This window comes from Argiope bruennichi, chromosome 2 (genome assembly GCF_947563725.1).
Source record: "Argiope bruennichi chromosome 2, qqArgBrue1.1, whole genome shotgun sequence".
Lineage (NCBI taxonomy): Eukaryota > Metazoa > Arthropoda > Arachnida > Araneae > Araneidae > Argiope > Argiope bruennichi.
In genome coordinates, this window is record NC_079152.1 from 26293249 (window position 1) to 26317666 (window position 24418).

Sequence of the window (24418 nt, forward strand, 5' to 3'; positions counted from 1 at the left end):
CCGTTGCATATTTCAGTAAAAAAAGCACAGCTTTATATTTCTTAGTTCTGGAAGCTCTATATTCCTTTAAATTATTTTTGATGCCTTATAAAAACATTTAATTACAGCATAAAATTTTAATTTGAAGCTTAATCTTAAAATGAACCAAAAGCACACGTCCATGAAGAGAAAAAATTATTTAGTCAGTTTTCAAAAATTTAGATACTTCATTATCTATGCAGTTCAGTTTTCTTTTGGAATTCATAAAATATAAAACAAACAAGGTGGTAACTATATATCTCTTATAGCTAAAATATGTACACTTTTCTTGGTTCTAATGTGTTATTTAACATATTCATTAAACTACAGCTAAGATCATCTATCTAGTAATTCGTTTATTTATTTTGGTAGTTTCAATGGATATATAGCGTTTTCAGTGATTTCCACGACTACAATTCGATTTGCTACACACTCTCACCGAGGGAGTCGCTATCTCATGTGTAGTCTTAACAAAGCCAACAAGATATACTATTTCCTCAAAGTAAGACGTTTCAACACCTCTGTTAGTTCCTTATCGTAAAATTAAAGGCTAAATATGCTGTCTTTCGAAAACTTCCTGATATATTTTCCTGATACTGTGCATACATAAGTGAATCACTAGTTTAAATAAATGTAACAAAATACAGTTTTAATAAGCTGAATTAAAACAATAATGTTCGGAAATGTTTTTCTTATTTATAACATTTAATGTTATTCGTTTCATTCCTACTTGACTGGAAACATGTAGGATTAAAATTTGGTAAAATATCGAATGATTAATAATGAAATTGCGACACTACTAAAATGTAAAATTATCGAGAAAAAATAAATCATAAAAATTTAAGCAAAATGGATTGATCATGAATGTTTACACTAAAGTCAATGTTGCTACACTATCCTCCAAGAAACTGGTAATGAAACTAACTGAAATACATTAAATACTTTGTGTATTACAAGATATTTTTCTAACTAAATTTTTAAAAAAAATCCGAAAAATTGTTTTTAAATTTTCGTTTTTAGAATTTTAAAAATAAATCGTCTCAAATTTCATGACGTCAATAAATTCAAGACGAAATAAAGTGAATTTCTCTATAAAATAAGAAGTCAAAAAATAAGAGGGCTAAAGATATAAAAACAATCTGAGCTGGATTATTTAACAATTAATATATTGCTTTTAAGAAATTATTTAAATCGTGAAAATATTTGATCGATAGCAATTTTACTTCATTGGTAACACTCCATTTTCCAAAATGTATTGTTTTTCTCTAGTAAATAACGATTACAAAGTTCAATTCTATGTGAAATCATAAATTTTTGAACAGATATATATTTTTCTATAAATAGTTTCATGTAGATTTTAAAACTTAATTATGAATAAAATTAATTAATTATTTATTAAATTATTCTTAAATATTTCGAATTAAGTATTTCTTATTCACTGGCAAAATATTTTTTAATGATGTGTTGCCTGAAATTTACGAGTATATAATATTTCGAAAAAAAATATGTTTTCATCTCCAAAAGAAGGGTAATTTACTGCCTAAACTATACCTAGAATAAAACATAAAATTAAAAAAAAATCTTAATTTTATTAAAAATAATAGCACATACTATGGTTACGATAAATAGTTAGATTATTTTATTATTTTAAAATAATTAAAATGGAATCTTACAGAGTGATCAACTAGTTATAGCGAAAGAAATTATTGAAGCCCGAGTCCCTTGCTACTTTTTAAATACATCAGTATATTTTAATGATAAGAAGGAACTTTGAATGACCATCCAACCATATGGCCATATGGGAAACGCATGTGCTCCAGATTAAATGATAAAACATTCCTAATAACATTCTTGTGAAAATTTTTGCAGCATGGAATACTGAATGTTTCCACAAGGGTGGGTGACAGCAAACAATTGTGCTACTTGTGCTTCTGTAATAAATGATTTATCTCCCTTTCCCATATTACATAAAATTGTGAGTCTTGGTTAAAGTTTCGAGTATCAAGCATAATTTTGGTAAACAATAGTTACAGAATATGGATCGTTATTGTAAATCTATATAGTTCATTAATGTAAATCTATATGGATCATTAATGTAAATCTATATGGGTCGTTAATGTAAATCTAACACATTTACCTAATTGATTGACCAAATACGTATTCTGGAACTTATTTTCCTATCGATGGAAGCTAAAAACTGTCATAGAACTATATTTGCCCTTAAGAGATAACAGCATACAAAATTAAATTTAATTTAACCAATGGAATTTTAATTACTGCGTTTTTATACATGTAAAAGTGCGCATAGTCATCCTTTTGAAGTATTTAGTTTCAAATCTCATATAGATCTGCATTCAAAGTTACTAAAATTGTATACCAAATTTTATCTATCCAGCTCTTTATATTTTGAAGTTATCATATCCACCTGTATTCGGAAAGTTGGGTTGATTTCCTCTGAAGGAATTTCGATAAAAATCTAATATATGGTATAAAGTCTATAAGTTACGGTCAATGTGAAAAATCGGTTACTATTAATATTAACCGGTTATTATTAATAATAACCTCCCCTTTTATTCAAAGTGAGAAATATCTCAAAATATTCACTTTAACCTGTTATTATTAATAGTTCCTAATGAAGTGTAGTCAGTGTGATTAAACAGTTTATAAAGGATTTTGACATGGGTGTGCCTCCTTGCATATGTTTTCTAATTTTTCTTTATTTCATAATTTATTCAGTCTAATATTTTTTTCGGGGGGGGGGAGGGGGGTTGTTGAGGTAAATCATTGAACTATCTCGATATCTATTATGTTGACGGGAAGAAAAAGATATTTTGAAGCATTAAAAAAAAGCGCATGGATTTAATGGCGATTATAGTAGATTATAATTTTTTTGGACGTGGGAATCAATCAATATACCCTCTAATTTTTCCCGGAGGTACCACGGTCTCTGGATTTTAGAGGTCCGTGGTACAGACGTGCAAGAAATCCCACGAAGATATCGGGGAGGGGGGAAGGTGCTGCCTCCCCATATATACTCTCCTGGATGGATTTAAAAATAAAAAAAAAGCGCAAAGGTATGTTGTTTTTTTATATATAAGTATTCCTTGCATATACGTTTTTTGGATTAATTTTCCTAAACAACAGATATGGCTTCATTGAAAAAGTAAAGTATGTTTTATCACTGCTAAACAAAGCCTGTGTCTCATTTTTGCAGGAAAACGAGATGCTATCTTTATAAAAGCATCTCTACCAATATTTTGGGAATTGAAGATAACTTTGGATTATTCTTTAAATGAATCTGTTGACATTCAGCTAGGCCCAGAAAGCAAAAAAAAATGCATTCAGAATGAACAACCATATCTGTCAAACCAAGGAAATACATATATTTCAATTAGCTGTTGCCATTATATAAAATAACGCAAAAAACTGACATTGACCAAACTTAGTTGGTTATTATTAACTATAACCAGTTAATGTGATAAATGATCATACGTTATTTGGAACCGGATTAATTTGCTATTATGAATAATGACAGGCTAGTATTAATAATAACCGATTATCACATTGACTGTAACATATAGACAAATTTGTCTGCTACCTTCATCCGTCCAGTTGAAAGCGTTTTCCAGAAATCTTGTTTAAAAGCAGACACAATGCCAAAAATACGTTTTTCGAATATAAAAAAGTTTTGAAATGCAGAAATTCTAAAAAATGTAGGGTTTCTATTTTTTTTTTTTTCAATTACAATACATTTCCTATACTTTGAATATCAGAAGTGAAAAACAATTTTACATATTGTGTTGCCCGGTGTTTGAAAGAACATTTATTGACGATAGTGCAAAATGTAACATATATGTTCTCGTCAAATGACATACGGTATCTTAATTTCTAGAATTTGAAAACAAAGAACTCGTAAAGATAGACGATGAATTCCTTTATTTTTTGTGTCATTAAAAGAATGGCTACGATATATTTACAAACGGTAAAAATGTTTCCACAGTTTTGTGCTAATTGAATATCATTTCGCTCCAAGGATGTATATAGACATGAAATTCAAAATACTCATAATATTCTATACATATTGCTGGTTTCACTAAATAACATGACAAAATGTCAAAGTATACTAAAGTATAAATACTAAAAGTATACTATTAGTATACTATTACTAAAGTAAAAGTTTACTATTTCAAAGTATACTGAAATAATGAAAATAATATGTTGATCGCCCAATTTTAATTTGTGATGTTTTACTGTATGAACATGACACAGTTGGCAATAGTTTATCTAAAATTAAAAAAAAAATGCTGTTTATCCTAAGGCATGACAATTTATAATTATGAATTTAAAAAATATATATTGAATTATCCATTGAAAATTAATTCCATTTGAAATAAATCATATGAGATTTAAATTTTAAGACCTTAAAAAATTTACAAACGGGAACTATTAAGTTATTACAAATGGAAGTCAAAACTAACCTCCCAGCTTAAATAAATTATCTAATATCAAAATTTCAATAAAAATTGAAATATATATATTTTTTTATTTTCTTATAAAATACTTAAATGAATATTATCATAAAAAAGATAAGAAGATTAGGAACGATTCTTTTAAGCAAATTCTTTCTTTTGTTCTCAGTATAAAAGTAGCCGTATTCCTGCAAATTTCGTTCAAGATCTTTTGACTTTTAAAAGATCATCTCATGAATAACGGATTCCAAATGGATAGTAATCTTTAAAGCACTCAATCTTTAAGCAAATCATTTAATTACACGAAGAAAATGGATTTTAAAATGTCAGCCTTCAGTTTCGTTACAAGGAGCATCTATCTACCCACCTCTCAACGTATTCTTGAGAAATGGCCGCTTTTCACAATGTAAAAAAAAGAACGTTCTTTCATGCCAGTGAGGCCAATACCCGTTCTGTTTATTTTATTTATCACTTTTGAACAGAAGATTCCAACGAAACCTTAATCATAAGAAATGGTAAAAGATAGGAAAATATAACGCCCTACCTCCTATTTTTAACAGATTTAAGCCGGTTTACTCTTTCGAAGAAAGCGGAAAATTCACTCTCGTTGAAGTAAGAGCGATTCGTAATACCAGAGGCGAAAATAAGAAAACATTATCTCAAATAAATAGTTCTGAAATCCTACTCCTTCACTCTCTTTTTTTGGCAACGGTGGCATGCGTGTAACTTTAGTTACGAAAAACATCACGGAGTAAACATATAAATCCAGTGAAAAATTTCATGTCGAGTCTGATCTAAAGAGAAGTATCGAATCCCGTAGGTACGTTTTTGCTGTATTTTTTGATGTTCGGCGAATGAAATTACCCTTCGCGGTTCGTGATATATATGTCGACGGTTGTCGATCAAAAATGAAAGGGTGATGTCGTAGAAATATGGCTAAATTTCAGAAGGAATTTTCAAAATCCAATTGGTTTAGAAATTTGACAAAAATTAAGAAATTATGTTGCAGTTTATTGTGAATTTTTCAATTTGTAGAAATCCTCCGAATATGTGTTAAGGTCATATACCAGCTTCCTTCGGTGCATATCTTGCACATTCTTCATATAAATACTATACATTTTGTCAAGAAAACTAACTGTAAAATTAGATTTTTGCTTTTTCTTTTCCCTTTTTGTTTCTTGGTGAATTGAATGAACGAATTTCTATAAAGAAATAAAGGTATTAAAAAATACAAAAAATACGTGAAACGGAATCTGCAAATTAAATATAAAGGCATTTGAACTATATTTTGTAATTTAAACAGAGTAATTAAACGAAATTAAATATTTAAAATTTTATGTTTACTTTTTATAAAATACAGAGTGATGAAGAAATAACAGGATGTGTTTGGGGCCTTGTAGCGTGTTATGTACTGGACAAAATTTAACAAAATTTGGCCACCATACACATTAATCTATGCTATTTCCATTTATCAAGGAAAAAAATAGTACCAAAAAAATGATGAAAAGAGAAATCCTGGCACCGCGATCGAAAACTGTATTATGTAATTTACTTATACGGGTACTTTGTGACGTGACATCTAATATAAAAGAAAGAGTTGCGGGAATTTAAGCAATTCTGCTTTGACACTACGTGAACGCGCTTTATTAGTCAATCTGTTTTACCAGCGAGATGAAAATGCCAGTGCTACTCTTCGTAAATATCGGTGGTTAAAACAGTTACATAGAGGACCGATAATCATAACTAACTTACGAGGAATGGTTGAAAGATTTGAAACAGCAGGAGTTCTTGGTGTGCCGAGAATTCAAGGCTGAGGAAATAAAGGTATCGAGCAGGAACAAGTTGAAGAAGTTTCAACGGCCGTTATGGATCTTTCATGGATGCTTTCATCATATAAAACATTCTGATTTTGTACACAATAATGAAATATTTTGTTTTATATTCAGTTTAAAATTTCTAATATCTTTTGACATATTAGATGCAACTAAATGTCAGAATTCTAACAATTTGTTTGTAAAATATTTTTGGACGTTTGTTAAGATGTCTTTATCTATTATGGAAAACAAATAAAATTCATTACAGTTTATTTCTGCTATCTGATCACATGATTCATGAATTATCAAAAAACTCCTTTTTATAATTTTTTTGCTGTTCAAATATTTTAAGGGGAGTGTTCAAAAAAATTTAAAGATTTCATGAGAACCTGACTCCAGGAGTAGACATAAAGTCTGTATAGTCGATGGCGGATTGATTTGAAATTTTGTTCAATATATCTTAACCAAAGATAATAATATGTAAAAAATTAGTGATGTGATGTTTATTAGAAGAATATATTTCATGAGCAGAAAATTTTTATGAAAATATTTTTCATCAAAACTTTCCTATCCTACATGAAAGCAATATTTATCTGATGAGAGTTCAGGAAACTTACACTCTAATCGTGCCATTTAATCTGTATAAAAAAGTAATGATGCATGAACTATATCAAAAATCAATTTTATATCTGCGAAATAAAGAATATAAACTCATGAATGACTATAAAAAAACCATATTTCTTGATCTATTCAACATATTTTAATGTTTAAGTGCTCAAGATGTGGAAAATGAAATATTGAAATTCTCCTCTTTTTGTTCCTGATATTTTCCTATCGTTCTGCTCAAATTTATATTAAAAGTTTGAAAATTCAATTTGTACTAATACAAGATCGCTCTGAAAAATAATTTAATGTAAAAGAGTTGCAGAATTTTATTGACGAGTTTAAAGTCTTTAGCAAAAAATAAATTCCAATGAGTTAAAATTGTTTACAAAAAGAGAAATGTTCTTTTCGATTCAATTTCATGAAAATTTCTGACTGTCTATTTCCGGTAAAATAGGAAACTTTTTCTCGGCCAGAAAATCAAACAAAACAGAAACCCGAAAGTTTAGGGGAAAAAAACTGCACTAAGAAAAATGGAATTACTTAAAAAAAGTTTTCAAACTAGTAGCTGTGATGGAATCGGCCCTCTTGGTTTATTTATATGGTTTTTATTCAGTTGGTTTCAAATTCTATTTCCAAAACAGACAGTTTTTCTATGTGGTGGGTTATGTTTAGTGAGTCTCCTCACGCAGACCAGCTGTTTTTATGCCCCATTCCTGTTTGTTTATGGTTATGTTATGGAAACTCTATCCCAGTTTGTTTTCTCCCGCATTTAGTAATTGAAGCTACAGCTGATGTTTGGAACTTTGCAAAAAATTATAAGTAACTCTAACTCAATGTTACAAAGTGCAAATGCATAAACATCCAGATGTTTTGGAAATCAGCCAAGAATAGCTAGCGACCATGGTAATATTTTTTCTTCGTAGCATCGGAATAAAATATGCAATTAAATGTTGTATATGGCGAGTGCTGGCTATGGAGCATATATTTCTCTTGATGAAATATATGTCTTATGAATATTAGTGTCAAAATAGAAATACCAAATGGTGGTGTCTTAGTATTCTATTTTCATTTTTACAAAGCAGAGACACAAAACATTTCTTCAGTAAATATAGGAAAGAAAATTTTGAGTTCCGCACAACATATTTTCTCCTCTCTTATTGGTGCAAGTAAGGGCTATCTGAATGAACATCGACACGCTGTTACTTAATTATAATATAAAGCAGAAAATGCGTGTGTCTCTGTGGGTTTGTTAGTTCAAAAAATTTCTCTAAAATGATGAATAATTAAAAAGTGAAACATATATATGTGGTGCCAGAATTGACTTCTAGATTCAATTATGTTTTAGTTTTTGAGTTATTTTAGATGAATTTTAAATATACATGAAAGATGATGATGTAAAATATTAAACTACATTATTTAATTGAAATTCAAATAAAGATAGGATCTTTCGTATCCCAAATGCCTACTTTTTTATCTCCTTCTTTGCAATATAAGATGTGTTGAAGAGAAATAAAGTAAAATGAATTGATATAGTTATATAATAAATATGGAATGGTTATGAAACTTCATTGGAAAATGATCATTGATAATGAAGAATAGGATATAAATTTAAAATGAAATAACTTTCTTCTTTTCTAAATAACGCGTTTAATTAATGATACTGTAAGTCTAGCATATCATACGATACGAACATTGAGTTTCAAAATATTTATCAATGTAGGATTTTATTTTCAGAAGTTAAATTTGAAAATTAATGAAGAAAATTAAAAAAAAAAGTTATTACATTAAATTTAAATTATTTTCTTTGCATTTAAATGCCTTCTCCAAATACCAATCCGAATTTTAGAGTTCAGATATGATTGATTATCCCCTGGAAAAAAGATTGGATTTAAGTCAATTATATCGTGTTAAATGTGCATGATGATAACACAACTGAACTATTTAAAGGAATAAAATTAATTTTGTCACCAACATTATGGAAAAAATTGGGGAGGAAGAATTTTATCTATTTGTCAGTCCTTTCATGCTTTTATATAGCTTTGTAATCATAAGTAAAAATGGGAAATTATTGGTGTTTCTGCTTGAAATAAAATCAGAAATGTAGATTTAATCTCATTTTTATCGGAAAATAATTTTGACTCTGCATATATATTTTTTTCATTGGACAGCTTTCAATCGATTTTTTTTTAATTTCCTAAATCTTAAAAGATTGGGGTAAAAACCCTAACAAAATATTTGTAAAAGTCAAAGTTGAATTTTTTTTATTGTTATGAATAATTTGAAATTAGCAATTTCATTAATTTTTAGTTAGTAATTAATATTGAAATTTCTGTGCTAAAATCAATATTGAACAACTAATTGTTTAATATTTCTTATTAACTAATTAATTATCTATTGAAAGTAAAAAATATCTAATTTAAGCTATGCAGAAATCAGTGTTTCACAGTGAATGACTTTAAATACAGATTTGAACACGAGCCGTTATGGTATGCATTAAATGTTATTAGTTCACTTCAATAACTTTTGGCTTAACGACTTGACTTCTATATCGTAATGGTATTTACTAGGAAAGTGAAACAGCACTCTGTAATCAACCAATTAATGTAAGTTCTTGTATTGCACTTCCACTTCTATCAGTATTACTTGGCCTTTGGTCATGATTTCCCCATTGATCATTCAATGAGGTAAACATTTTGGGGAGCAAGTTTATGCTTTCTTAAAAGTACAAAAATTATTGTTCTATGAAAATTTTTTAAAAACTTTTTTTGTTTGAACTGTATCCAATCTAGTTATGCATTTTTTCTAACATAAATATTTTTCCTACAAATATTGATTAATTTATCCAAATTTAAAAATTAATAATTTCATACTATCATTAACAAAAAGATCTTCTAACAGTAATATGAAATAATTTGTTTACAAAAGAAATAATCTGTTATATTATTTATTTATGAAAGAAATATTTTTTTTATATTTACTAATAGTATAATGCGACATAAATTTCATTAAATCACAATTATCGACATTTTTTAGTGCGCAATTAGGAAAGAGTTCTTCATTAGAATATTGTGTCTGTATATTTAAAAAATAATAAATTTCTGCCTTATGTATGTGTGCCTTTCTCTCTTTCCCATCTATTTTCACGTCATATCTAAAAAATATTAATATTTTATCTGAATTACTGAATTTATTTAATACTTTTTCTTGCAAGAAGCTGTTTGAAAGTTGAAAAGGTTTCTCGCCAATTCTTTTTTTTGCCAAATGTATTCATTAATCTAATATCTATATAGATTAATGAATAAGAACCTGTACAATTATATAAAAGAAATCAAAACTATTTTTCTCTTGAATTAAAAAGTTTTAATATTCCATTTGCTGTACACAATTTTCAAAAAAGAAAAGTTTGATGTATTAAATGTAGAATAAAATGAACATAAATATCAAAAGTTTTCTTACAGAAATGCTAACAAACGAAATTTATAAATAATGTCCGTCTAACAAAGCAATCAGTGACCATAAAAACCTTTTAGATACTGAAATATTGCTCGAATCTGCAATGTTCATTTAATCCCATAAAAAAAAGAGTTTGACACAATTCGATGGATGCTGAAGGGAATGTTGAAACCCCTGGTCTCGGTGAGGCATTTGGAACATTGTCGACAAAAATGGAAGTTCTCGGATAAACAAGAATTTTGGTGATATCTGCCGCTTTAGCATTCGGATATGACATTCTAGCTTAGAGAATTAAAAAACTCATCTCGGGATTTATAAAAACGAGAAATAGAGAATTAAAGTGATTAGTTGAGCGAACTCTACTTTTGGAGTGGTTGCGAAGTAAACTCTCTAACTATTCGCATCGCATCGCATTAAAGCATCGTTTTCTGTGAAATAGATTTTTAGACGCCTTGCCATGCACCCATCAGAAGAATTTTTAATTGCAATCAATATTGCTATAAAGCCGGATTGTTCACAATCATGCATCTAGATATGATATGCTGGCAATAGATTTCGGAGTTCCTAACGAGAATTTAAAGCTCATCTATGGTTTAAAATATGGGTTTAAACTATTCCTAATTTGTACACCTGTGCTAACTTGAATGAATGGAGTTATCAAATGTATATTTTTCTGCATATAAAATAGTGTTGATATCCTTCACATAGGTGTTCCATTATTTTAGCATTCAGTTCAGCTATACTAAAATAAGCTAACATTGAAAATAGGACTATTTTGAACAGTGTGGCTTTGAACCCCGGTCAGACGATGAGCAAGACAACTGAATTGTCACTTTCTCTCAATACTTTTGAGTCATACTTACGGGTGAACGTTTCGCATGCGACATCATAGTTGAGTGAACCAGATTCGCATAGATAATGGACTTCAGTGGTGTCTGGTAAATTTGATGGATCAACGTGATGACACACAAAATGTCCAAAATCAGGACCAGAAATCTTCTGCAATTTCTGCAAGATAAGGAACATCTGATTTCCCCAGAAACAAGCCAAAAATAATTTTTGTTACATCGTCTTCTTCATTCAAGCATTTCTCCAAGCAATTTTAACTTTTTAAATGCTTCCTTTTTTTTCACAGTTGTATTGTATTATGTATATTTGCTATGTTGTTATTTTGTGCACTGTATGTAAAACTGTTTTTTTTTCTTAATATATCTTTCATCAAATATCCGGGAAATTGACAAGGAATCCTAAAGATTATACATGTTCTAGGGTAATCTGTGGCGGAAAAAAGGAGGGGGGGGGGGAAGTGGAGTAAGTTTTCGAACATGAACTCATCTATCTCCTCGGACGAGATCTTATAAACATCTTTTCGTTGTCCTTCATTACTTTTAAAGTGCATTTAAATTATTAGTGTTTAACTAATCAATCATGTATTAGCAAATGATATGACCTTTATTCCAAGGATTAAATGTCTTTATTTTTATAGAATAAAATATAACTAACTAGAAGGGGAAAAGCTTCATATATATAAGTGTTTAACATCCGTTAGAATTATCTTTTATATCTAATGATTAATAAAAGGAGAAAAGCAAAGAAATTAATTAATTCATTCCAACATTAATAAATATGCTAGTTAATAATTACATGGAATAATTAAATAAGAACAAAGGTGGCAGTGCAATTATGAATGAAACGTTAGCAGAATATTTTAATTTATGGTTTTACAAAATAAACATAATCTTCATAATCACCTGTTTATGTTTGACTTTAATATATCTAAATCCGAAGACAGCTATTTAACGCTGTATATGGAAAAGTTAAATAAAATTGTAATTTGGTTAAATCTTCGACTGAGTTCCAAATTAATTTTCCGTTCACAAAGCTGCTTTCTGCTCAAGCTTTTGAGTAAATTAATTTCCATTGCTTTTTATTTTTCTTCCTTCTTAGTCTAATGCCTCTCGGAGTTTTGGAAGATACTACTGTTTCGTCTTAATGAGAGAGTCTAATTAGCATGTTTAGTCACTTTTCACTGAGTAACAACTTGAAAGCATATGCATTGCCCTCAAATCTTTTTCAAGTAACTTAATCCCTCCATCGACTTATTCTTATGAAACTGTAGCAGCGGTATAAACAATTCATTCTCTAAAGTGTAAGATTAAAAAGGTAACAAAGGAAATTTAAAGCATTGTTTTAAAACGATGCGCAAAAGAGGGTTTAGTCTCGAAAAGAATAGAATCCAAACACACATTTCAAAAGTAAGTAAAACCATTGTTTTATATGCATCTAAGTTTTTAAGTAGAATTTTAGTAATAGGTTAATTTTATTCATTTGCATTCAAAACAATAGCATTTAATTGTATTCTTTTATTAAAGATGAAGTTCTACAATGAAAAATCTGTAATTTAATTATTCATATATAATTCTCACCTTTCCTTTTTGTAACAGGTAAACAATAAACAGTAAAATATAAAAATGAATGCTTATTATTTCGGCCATAAATTTCATAACACGCTATAATCATTGCAGAATAGCCAAATATCATTAACTATTTATGATAGAGAATTATCTGAATTATCTGAAATATTTATTAGCTAAATTTGTAATGCTATGTTAGAAATCGCAGCTTTAGAATTAATGTCACAGTACACTTCATATAAAGGATTTCTGCATTCTTGGATTATTTTCATTGAATCACGCAATTATGCGCAACAACAGTAATTGCTGTTAATCTAAAGACAATTCAAAATATAGAAAATCTATTATTTTGAATTAAAGGCAATAATTTTGATTTATTGAAGATTAAGATTGTTTACTTTTTAGGGGCTAAATTTAAAAACTTAAAATAAAGATTTTAGCTTCACATTTGGCTTCAAGCTTGATGATCTGCTCAATTATTTTTATTGGAAGACAAAGATATTGACGCATTCGTGTAATTTCTAAGCATGAATACTTGAAATAGGAATTATGAGTATTCAAATATTAATGATGATGTGATGATGTGATTTCTGCATTCTGAGGATTGACGTTACATTTGTTTAATTCCTATTTTGATAATACTGAGCAACAAAGTTTCCAAAATATAACATATAAAGTTTTGAACTTTATGCTACAAACTTTTAGTTTCTTTCTATTCGGGACAACGGATTTAAGTTTATGTAAAAAACGCAAAAAAAAATGTTTCAAGTTTTGCCGTTAAATTAAATAATTTGTATTATGCTTTGTCATCTGACTCAGTTAGTCGAAAGAAGCAGAGAAAGCACAAATTCCATTCGAATAAGTTGTTCATAAGCGACACTGTTTGAAGAACAATGTTGAAGAAATATTATTAGCATGGAAATAAGATGAGATTTTTTTAGAATAATCTTTAAAATTATTTTTCATTAAAATTATATAGGTCTAAAAGCCCCTATATAATTGAGTTAAATTTAGAATATTTAATTCATATCCAAATTTAATCTTCAATTTTTTTGGGGAAACTTTATTGTGTTTCTTTACTCTTCTTAATAAAGGGAAATATCACTTCGAGAAAAACATGTAACACTTAGACAACGATGTGTACATATATGTCAATGGAGATGAGATATCTTTCTCAAAAGGAACACTTTAATTCAAACCAAAACCTATCTGATATCAAGTATATACGGTTTATTATTGAATGAATCAGTTTTCTGGTTCCAGGATATCGCTACGCTAATCGTCAATAATAATTCCAAACATTATCAGATTTCTGAAACATTTTCTAGATACTAGAAGAAAAAATATAACGCTTATAATCATTTGTTTCAATATAATTTTAACATTTTTTTTTCATTTTGGATAGCAGGTACATTAATAAAGAGAAGAATAAGATCATTGATTGGACATTTTGAAAAATTTGCCAACAAATCTTTCTAAATTATAAAATGTATCCAGATATAGAAATCATGAAAATACAGTACACAATAAGTTTATTTGTAGTTCCCTTAGAGGAGATTCACCTGAAACTACTTGCAATCGTAAATCTGAATCAAATAAAAGGCAGCATATAGCAATCCACGATACGCAGTAAGTATTCTTGTAATTGGGGGGGGGGGGAGAATACTTGAAATGAATGAAATAAAAACTACTTGCAATCATAATTCTCCTAGAGTTGAAATGCAGATTACAGCAATACTCCCTTGTAAACAATTATAGGTATTCAAAGAAGACTCTGTAAGATTGGAATTTAATATGATAACCGTATAATTATGTTTAATAAAGCTCATATGAATGATTTCTCCGATGTCATCACCAATATTTTGTATTAACGTTTTTCAATAATTTAAAAGTATAGAATACCCAATTCAATGACAGTTCTTCTCGCAATTTGAATGTAGCGTTCGATCTTTTGAAAATTGCTAGCCCATATAATTACGTTTGATAAAGCTCATATGAATGATTTCTTCGATGCCATGACCAATATTGTTTAATAATGTTTTTCAATAATTTAAAAGTATAGAATACCCAATTCAATGACAGTTCTTCTCGCAATTTGAATGTAGCTTTCTATCTTTTGAAAATAGATACAGCTGTTAGGTAAAGAACAACTTAAAGAGTTTCCATGAACATTTGATTGAGAATAAATAAGGCATTCGCAAACAATTCGTATGACTGGTTTTAAGAAACTGGGTTGTGCTGTTGTAGGTATGGAAGTTTGTAAAATAAGTACCAGGTAAAGGAATCAAACAAATAACCAATGCTTGCGAGCAGTTAAAAATAATTCTTTAAACGAAGCATTATTACTTCCGAACTATCAATGAAATAGGCACTAATTCAAATATTCGAAGATTTGTATATCGCTTTATAGAAAATTGATTCAAAGCGTATCACCAACATGGAATGATTCAAATCTATAGAGGCCGGTACCCAAGTTGTATGTATCTCCTATTAATCTAAATGCCCAACGAAGTTTTCACAGTATCTTCAAGCTATTCTCTGAAATTCAAAATATCGAGTAATATCATAGAAATATTTTACAATGTTCTGTGCTAATACGAATACCTATGATTATTTATCTACAAACATTGACTTTACATTTCTTGTGCAAAATTCTTCAATGATGTCGGTATCGAAGGATATGAAATTCCATGCCCATTAATAGCATAAAAGGAAACATTAAGACTACAATTTGTCGTATTTATAACGTCGTTGGGTCTTGAAAGAACTGAATTTTCCTATTTTGTTCAAAGAAGTAAGATAAATAATAAAAACAAGTAATTTCCAACTGCTTCACATACAAGCAAAATACCATTTGCTATAAATTAATAGCACTTATGTTATCTGTTATTGATATCGTTCTCATATTTCCAATATTTCTGTGTTCCTACTTTCATATTTAAGAATATTAAAATAGATTTTATTGCCTAATTCATTTTGATCTTCTTATAAGTAGACATGATTTATACAAGTTAAAAGGTGAAAATAAATCATTTGATTCCCAACCCACACACATGGTAAACATTTTTAGAGGAATTCTTTGTATATATTTTTTTCAAATATAAAAATTTTATTTATTTTCATGAAAATAGTGAAGCTAAATCTATTTATTATTGCTTTTTCTGATTAAATGCTCAGAAAGTAATTTATTGAGAAAAATGGGAAATTTTATGAATAAACTTAAAAAGCCATATAACATAACATTAAAAAAAGTACTTTTTAATACATTTTAAATTAATGTCAAAAAATCAAAATTCAGTAAGAAAATTATCTTAAAAATTTAAATGGAATATATAATAATAACTAAATATATTTATATTTCATTTTTCATCAATTTTAACATAAAATCGAAGTTTTTATTCGAAATAAGAGTAATTCTCATATCCTCAGAAACTTTATATAATTTGAACTAATTATTGTTCAGAAGCAAATTGCTTTAAACTAATTTTTGACGAATAAAATATAATTTATATTTTTGAAAATATTAAATTATGTTTAAGCACTTTTTTCCCAAAATGAATTTTTTGTACATGTAGGTGTTAAAATCTAAATAATGACACAAAAGTTATTTTAATGACAAAATATTTACTTCACATACTCAGTATTTCCAGAAGACACAACCTAAGATAAATAAAAGAAACACATCCAGTTGAAATTTTAAACGCACAAATGTTTTTTAATCCAATTTTTTTTTTTTTTACACGGTTAGTATGCTCATGCACAAAATGAATTCAAGCTGTTCTATATTCTGGTTCTTTCACTTTGAATGCAAAATGTTTTCCAAAGTGAGGTTCTGACGCTCGTAATTTGATGACAGAACCTTCAAAGACGCAGTCTTAGCACCTGAAAAATAAAACATTCATGTTTTATAAAAGTGAATGGGACTTTTAGTGTAGAGATAAGTGTGCATAAAATCATCCATTTAATTAGAAGAATGATTATCTTAGCATAGTGAGAGTAAGCTACTTCGTACTAAAATAACTTAAAGTCTTTATACTCAAGACTATAATTTTCTTATTATGATGACAAATGATAAGGAATTGAATGGATGATGATTCAAAAATAAGAGCTTTCAATAGTAACACAATAGAGCTTTCTAATTGAAAAAAAGTGAGAGTTACAGATACAAGTATGTCTTTTCTTGAGTTTGAAAATGTGACAATAATGACCTTTTTGAGGCTGATATCTTTAAGATTGTTCTTGTAAACCATTTTTATAAATTAACCCAAAATTAGAAGATACATGTATTAATATCTAAGGAGCAAGATGATGTACAGAATGCATTTGTCGAAAGATTTTAGAGATCGCTCGCGATAACTTGCGGTTAATAGCTCAAGTCAAATTTTAACTACTGTAGAGCACTTCTATAGATAAGTTTTTCTTCGAGTTAAATTACAATTTTTAAATTAACAATTCGTTTCTGTATTGAATATGTTGGTTTTCAGGCCTTTTTGGTTTAGTGTAATTATATTAACGTCGCGTTTTAAAGCAACACTAGGGCTATTTTGGGACGGACCTCGTAATTTTGAACCGATATCAGATGACGAAGACGACATCTGAGCTGACATCCTGCTCTCCACACTACGTCACATCAGCTGGAGGACGTTTAGACCAGACGGATTTAAAGTGCACCAGACCCGCTTACACGGAGGTTCTTCGGTGGAATCAGGTCTCGAACCTGAAACCCGCTAGTTCCGAAGCCGAGACCTCACCACCAAGCCATCACGGGCCTTGAAAGTTTTTTGAAAAAATTACGGAAGTAGCATGAAGATATTTTCCCTTCTGCTAAGTCATCTTAGACTGATTAAAATTTATTGTAAAATGATTTAAATTTAATGTTAAAAGTTGATTAAAAATATTAATTTAATCACATAAAACGAATTAGCAATGTATTTAGTGTGTAAATACTTATAGAAATTCAGTCAATTACAGTAAAAATCAATATTGCCGGAAAAGACGCGTGCTATATCATTTCGTTGAGTTAAATATACCTCATTATTAAATATTATAATAATATTAAATATTGTAAATTAAATAGTTAATCTGCTTCGAATACTTATTTTAAACAATATTTCTTAGTTCTTAATAACCAAGCATTTTTCTTCTTTTCAAAAACAGTAATATCAAACATATTATGATAGTCGTTATATCTATATTTTTCCGCAAGTTGCCACCACTGAATGTAAATTCTCTAATTTTTCATGTTAAATTCATCTAGATACGCTGAAAGGAAAAAACAGTATTTTGAACAAACAAAGTTATAATTATTATTTTTTTAAGCACATCTAGTCTATAATTGCAATCTTCATTATAGAACACACTCCTAAATAATAAATTATGAATTATTTCCTTCTTTTTAAACTAACTATACAGTGCGAGTTTCTGTCAAACAAAAGATAACGATTAATAAAAAAGCCCAACGAGATTATAAAACATTATAGCAACCCTATCATGTCTCTTATCAATTGCAAGCTATAATGGATCAAGTGAATATACTAGCAATATTGGAAAAACTATGATTTAGAAAGTTTTGGACTGATCTATACATAAAATAAAAACTTATTTTAAAATAGCAGAAATAATTCTATAAGAGGATGGCATTTTTATGAGGATACCTGGATTTAAAGCTCAGCTAAAAGTATCACTAACTTCGGTGAAACATGGAATTGAATCACCAAAATTTTTAAAATTGAAAACTACGAATACTGTCTAGACACAATTTGTCAAATTTACCAAAAATGACACCAGCTTTCAAATGAGCCTACAATAAATTATATCATTGATCAGTTCAGGAGAAATTTAGCTTTTACGTTTGTAATGCGATATTAGAAATAGATATTCTTTCGAAAAATCTGAAAAAAAATTGACTGTAGATAAATGGAAAGTAATAAAATCCAACAATCTGAATTCTCTTGGATATGAAGATGGTTGTCGGCTTGTGGTTGGTTATTATGCTTTTATTTCTTAATGAAAATGCTACTTTTCTTACTTGGCTATAAAATTTCACTTTTTGAACTAACTGAAAAGACACAAAATGGATGGAAAATTAAAATCAGGAGCTACAAGTCTTTCGTTAGTGTCCTGTTTTAGCAAACACCATTTCAATGATATATTGCCAAAAAAAGACTGCATTTCTCCTGAACTATATCATTGATATGGTTTATTGTAAGCTTATTGAAAAGTATATGGAATTGAGAAGGTTTTGGTAATGGTACTTGAAAGTATTTTGAATGGTATTTGCGATATTCGATATTGAAATTATTGGCGACATTTCGATTCTGCAATATCGCCAAGGTTTCAATGATAGAATATTTCTTTAAATCCAGGTATCCTGATGAAGCAGAAAAATGCTTCCTGCTTATAAAATTCTTGCTACTCTTTCAAAATATGTATTTAATTTAATGTAGATTAGCCAGAAACATTTTAAATTAGGATTTTTATTAATTGGTAGCATATTTACATAATTTGTCATAGCTTAGATATCTGAGAAGATAGGACATGGTTACTATAGATTTTATCAGAAGAAGATAGAATGTCATCCTATATAGAATTATATAGGGTGATAGAAGAAGCTAAGATTCTACATGGATTGTTCTTTCACTTTTTAATTAATATGTGTTTGCGTTTGAAAATTTAAATTTAAGGAGTTATTAATTTATTCTATTTTGGAGATAATAGAAAAAAATTACATTCGTTGGATCTTTGTAGAGTTTTTTATACTTTATTGTCTTTTTCTTAACTTTTTTCTCATATATCTCACATTTTGATTACAAGTTTGCATACTTTCTGTTTATAAACTTTTACTTATAATTATTATTATTTATTACTCTCAAGGTGATATTTTAGGGGGATATACCTTTACCTTTTAACACTAATTTGCTAATAGTCAATACATATAAAATACTAATATTAAACATATTTGTTAATATTAACGTAGAAAACTCTCATGCTTGATTATCAACCGTATATTTTTCTTCTGAAGAGAAATATTCTGTGATACTTTGCATGTTTCCTTCTTTATTGGGAAGAAATACAAATATAGACCATGAAATTTATTTCAAAATAAAATTGAATTAATCTGAGAATATTTTCCTTACAAAAATTTTTGTAAATCCATTAACACTCCGAGATTTCAAGAGGTATTATAATAATATAAATGAAAATATTGTTATAAAAGTAATATCTTTCATCAAAAAAAAAGAAAATTCCATTTATTCCAGTAACTCAATTTGCGTTTCAGGGTATTTCTTTTGTTATAAGTAGAAGTAAGAAATATTTAAATCCGTTCTATTTCTCCGCTCTCAATTGTTGTTTCTTATTAATACAAGAAATTATTTCCAATCTCTCTTATAACAGTATCAAACCAGTAATGAAAAAAACCATGCATTTAATAAGAGCATAAATCATAAAGGATTTAATTATGTTTGGAAATTATGAATTCAGTGAAGCATTTATTTATGAATATGATCTTTGCTAATACTTTCAAAATTTGACACAAACTGTTTATTCCAATCAACTTACTTAGATGTGATTCAATATTTGCATATTTCAATCTAATTCTATCCCTTCAATTTTTAAAACATCAGATTAATGAGAAAGGGAATTAATTTTTACTTTGTTCTTAGTAAATATCTTTAATAGTAGAAAAGAATAAACATATTTATGCATACACTAAACATAAAATCAAACAATAAAATCGGAAAGTATTGTGAATAAATTGAAAATATGCATGAAACTACTTTCCAAAATATAAAATGTCCGAATAATTCTTATCAAATAAAATTGTTTGTAAAAATTATAATATACTATATTTAATGTAACATTCAAGATTTAAATTTTTAAAATATAAAATAAATAGTAGAGGTTGAATAATTTTGGATAAGTTAAGTTGCTGCTTAAATTTAATAATTTTTATCTTTCTCAATTAATAAATTTCTTATTGCAAAAACCGAAAGATCTTTCACCATTTCTAACTATATATAGGAATGTTCTGCCTTTGATACTGTTTTAGTTGATGCGTTAAACAACATAAAAATGTGTTGCATAGGTGCACAAAATGGTTTGATAAAACACATGTATCACGACCATGGAGATCAGAGGAGAACGAACATTTATCTTTTGCCACCTCATCTACATCTAACCTTTATTTCCTCCAACTGCTGGTAACACACCATAGATGACCAGTGTGACATTACTACTCTGAAGAAGTTGAAATGAAGTATTTAGGATTTCAAGAGTTGAAAGAAGTTGACATTTTCTACGCCACTTTCCATGTCTTTTGAAATGAAGGACAAAAAGATATTCATACATATATTAATATTGACTTGAAGCTTCAATAACTCATGTCCGAGAATGGAATGTTTAACCACTTACAAGATCCATATTCATGTTGAATAAATTATCTGAAGTGCGATGCACAAAACATGCTGTTATTTTACAAAAATTGTTATTGTTGTTTCTTATGGCACTTGCCACGGACAACCCTCTGTTCGTAGACAGCGATTTTAAGCCGGTGGGGGAGAGTCTCTTGTTTTGTTAGTAGCGCCAACTAGGTCCAAGAGTACGACTTAGCTACTCACGCATCACTCATTCGTTTGCACAACTCCTTTTTACAGGAGGAAACATTCACACATATCACTGATAGAACGACCATGCTCGAACCGGGACTCGAACCCAGGATGCCCAGGTCATGGGGAAGACGTGATACCCCTATGCCAGGACAGGATTTTACAAAAACCCACTTGCTGACAAAAAATACCATGCAGCTTTTAGCTCTTCGGCCTTTATACCTAAACCAGAAATCAATAACAACCGAATTGTAGATTTTTATATCATCTACAACAAATAAAAAATTTATAAGTATAATCACAGCATTGACATTTTAATTCAAGCATTGTAATAACAATATTTCTGTAATAATTAAAATTTAGTAATTCCTTTTCTAACTCGATTTCATTCTAACGAAGCAGATGAAATGGAATTGAAACACAGTTGCAAACACAATTTAAACAAACGCATATTTAAATTTTTCGAGTATTTGATAATTAGAAAATTTTTGACGACAGGTATCATGACAACAAATTATTTGATGGAACAGAAAAATTATGCATTGTTAAATTAAAGAAATAAGTGTATTAAAATTAAATAATTCATTATAAGCATTGTTTGCAGTTTTACATATTTTTGTACATCTGCTAGATTTGTACTATTTAATCCAACAAAAGAGGAGTTCAGATATATAAGGTTGATGTCATTACGTAGTAATTCTTTATTCATTCTAAATAAGGATTTTGATAAATAACTTCATTTAAAATGGGAAAATATGAATAAAATGTTTAAGAGCCGTTGTGTTTGGTTCTGTCATTTTTAGATTGAAATATATATCGAATTTTTAATTCTATATTCAGATTAAATTAATCCTCCTGGTGCAGAAACTTTTAGAACAAGGTAATTAAAATAAGTCTAAATTGAGTAATGTTAGTGGAATTTGCTGTGAAATTTAAGACGAGTCTCATGAAAGACTTTTTTAGACAATACACGCATTCATGTATCAAATTATAATTAATTCTAATTAAATTAACTCCAAACTAAATTTTACTTTAAATCATGTGAAAATATAATGATTTCTTGGGAAGATGATGTATGCCATCACATATAATAAATAAAAAAAAATTCTCAAATTGATTTAAATTAATTGAACTGAGGATTGTATGGATGATGTATCATTAAATTGTTATATGTGATTATTTGCTCTTTGACAATAAAATAACTTATTGACTATCCCTTTAATTGTAATGGTACTCATTTTAAGTCATGTTTATGTGAATGAGGTTGCATTAGTAAATATTTTTGTTCTTTTTTGATGAACTTGCTAAATGAATAAAGTTTTCAACCTATATGTTTTCAAATACAAGAAATAAACTTGAACGCAAAGGAATATCTTTTAAATTTCTATTTTCTACGTCTCTCAAAATAAAAAAAATATTAAATCAAATGAGACCAAGGTAACTGAATTCTCCCTCAAAAGCAAAACAAACTCCAATCCTGAAAAATACTTGAATAGTTTTGCGCCTGAAAACGCAACGTCGATGCTGAAGGAGAAGGTGTCAGATTTCTTACTCGCTAACTATTTACTTAAACTCAGCATTGCGAGGAAATAAGTAATATGAAAACTCCTCGTTTCTACTTCTCCAAGGATATATATATATATATATATATATATATATATATATATATATATATATATATATATATATATATATATATATATATATATATATATATATGTATATATAAATCCCGATATAGATATAAATACATACATACATATAAAGCCGGGAGTCTGATTTGATAAAATATATATATATATATATATATATATATCCAATCAAGTTGACGTTTGAGTAGGGATCCTCTGTGTTTGCACTACACTTAAGCAAGGAGGTACCGGAACCGAGGATAGCATCTTGCAGTGGATGCGAAACCGATAGCAAAAATGAATTTTGCAGTCACTTCTCCGAGTGTTGCTACTGTAAATGGCTTTTGAAAGTGTGAATCCATGGTTTATCCTTTTCTTTCTTTTGCACTAGCTACGACAAAACACGAGACCGAAAACAGTTTTATTTATTGAATCCCTGCAGCTTTCTTGGAATAGACCATACTTTATCTTATATGTTTATTTTCTGAATCGGAATGGCTCAAGATTTGGGAAGCGAAAAAAAAAAAAGAATACAGAATCCTGGGAAAAAGTGAAAAGAAATATACTTGGTAAAGTTTCTTGAGTGGGCTAAACGCCAGTCTGCACTCTGTTGAAGCTTGAGTAGCAACTGAAGAATTTTGTTGAAAATTTGCTCTCAGTTACTGCTATACCTTCCCTTGCTTGAATGAATTCAATATAAAAGGAGAAGGAACATATACTTTTGGATTATGCAAAACTCGAAATATTATGAGCATGAATGGTTCATGTAGTTGAGTATTTTATTTTTTCTAGAAACTTCCGGGATGAAGTTTTTGGAAACTGAAATATTTGAAATATTTGTAACCGTTTTTTTTGGTAAGACATTTTGTTTAAAATCAATTATTCAAATTTGTTTGTTTAAAATCATTACTATTCGAATGCTATAATGGTATGATTTCTCCCCTCGAATTTCCACAATTTCGGTCGTCAATATAATAGAAAATGACTACTATAATTTTAATACGCAATTGTATGAATTGTAATACGCTTACATTTCTGATTCCATATATAACTGTAATACGCAATTGTATGAATTGTAATAATTGTAATACGCAATTGTATGAATTGTAATAATTGTAATACGCAATTGTATGAATTGTAATAATTGTAATACGCTTAAATTTCTGATTCCAATGGAAAGAAAATTTTAATATGTTCTAATGATTATGGTCATAATAATAACGAAATGTCAATATTCATTTAGAGGGGATTATTATATGTTTCGTGTAAGGCGTGAAAAACTCCCATATTCCGTACCCTTTTCTAATATATGAGGTTTTAATTTTACATTTTAATAATTGAATAATTGAAATGTATTACTATTTGTCACATTACATCAGTCCGAATAGTACTTTTTCCATAATTCTT

General features: G+C 28.5%; 1 protein-coding gene across 1 annotated transcript in view; it reads right to left on the bottom strand.

The window, feature by feature from the left end:
* Positions 1 to 16509: 16509 nt before the first annotated feature.
* LOC129989399 (nephrin-like) overlaps positions 16510 to 24418 on the bottom strand; it is a 590283-nt gene continuing 582374 nt past the window's right edge. Inside the window, exon 16 of the mRNA XM_056097917.1 lies at positions 16510 to 16656. The gene's annotated coding sequence lies outside the window, so the exon portion shown is untranslated. The remainder of the gene's footprint in view (positions 16657 to 24418) is intronic.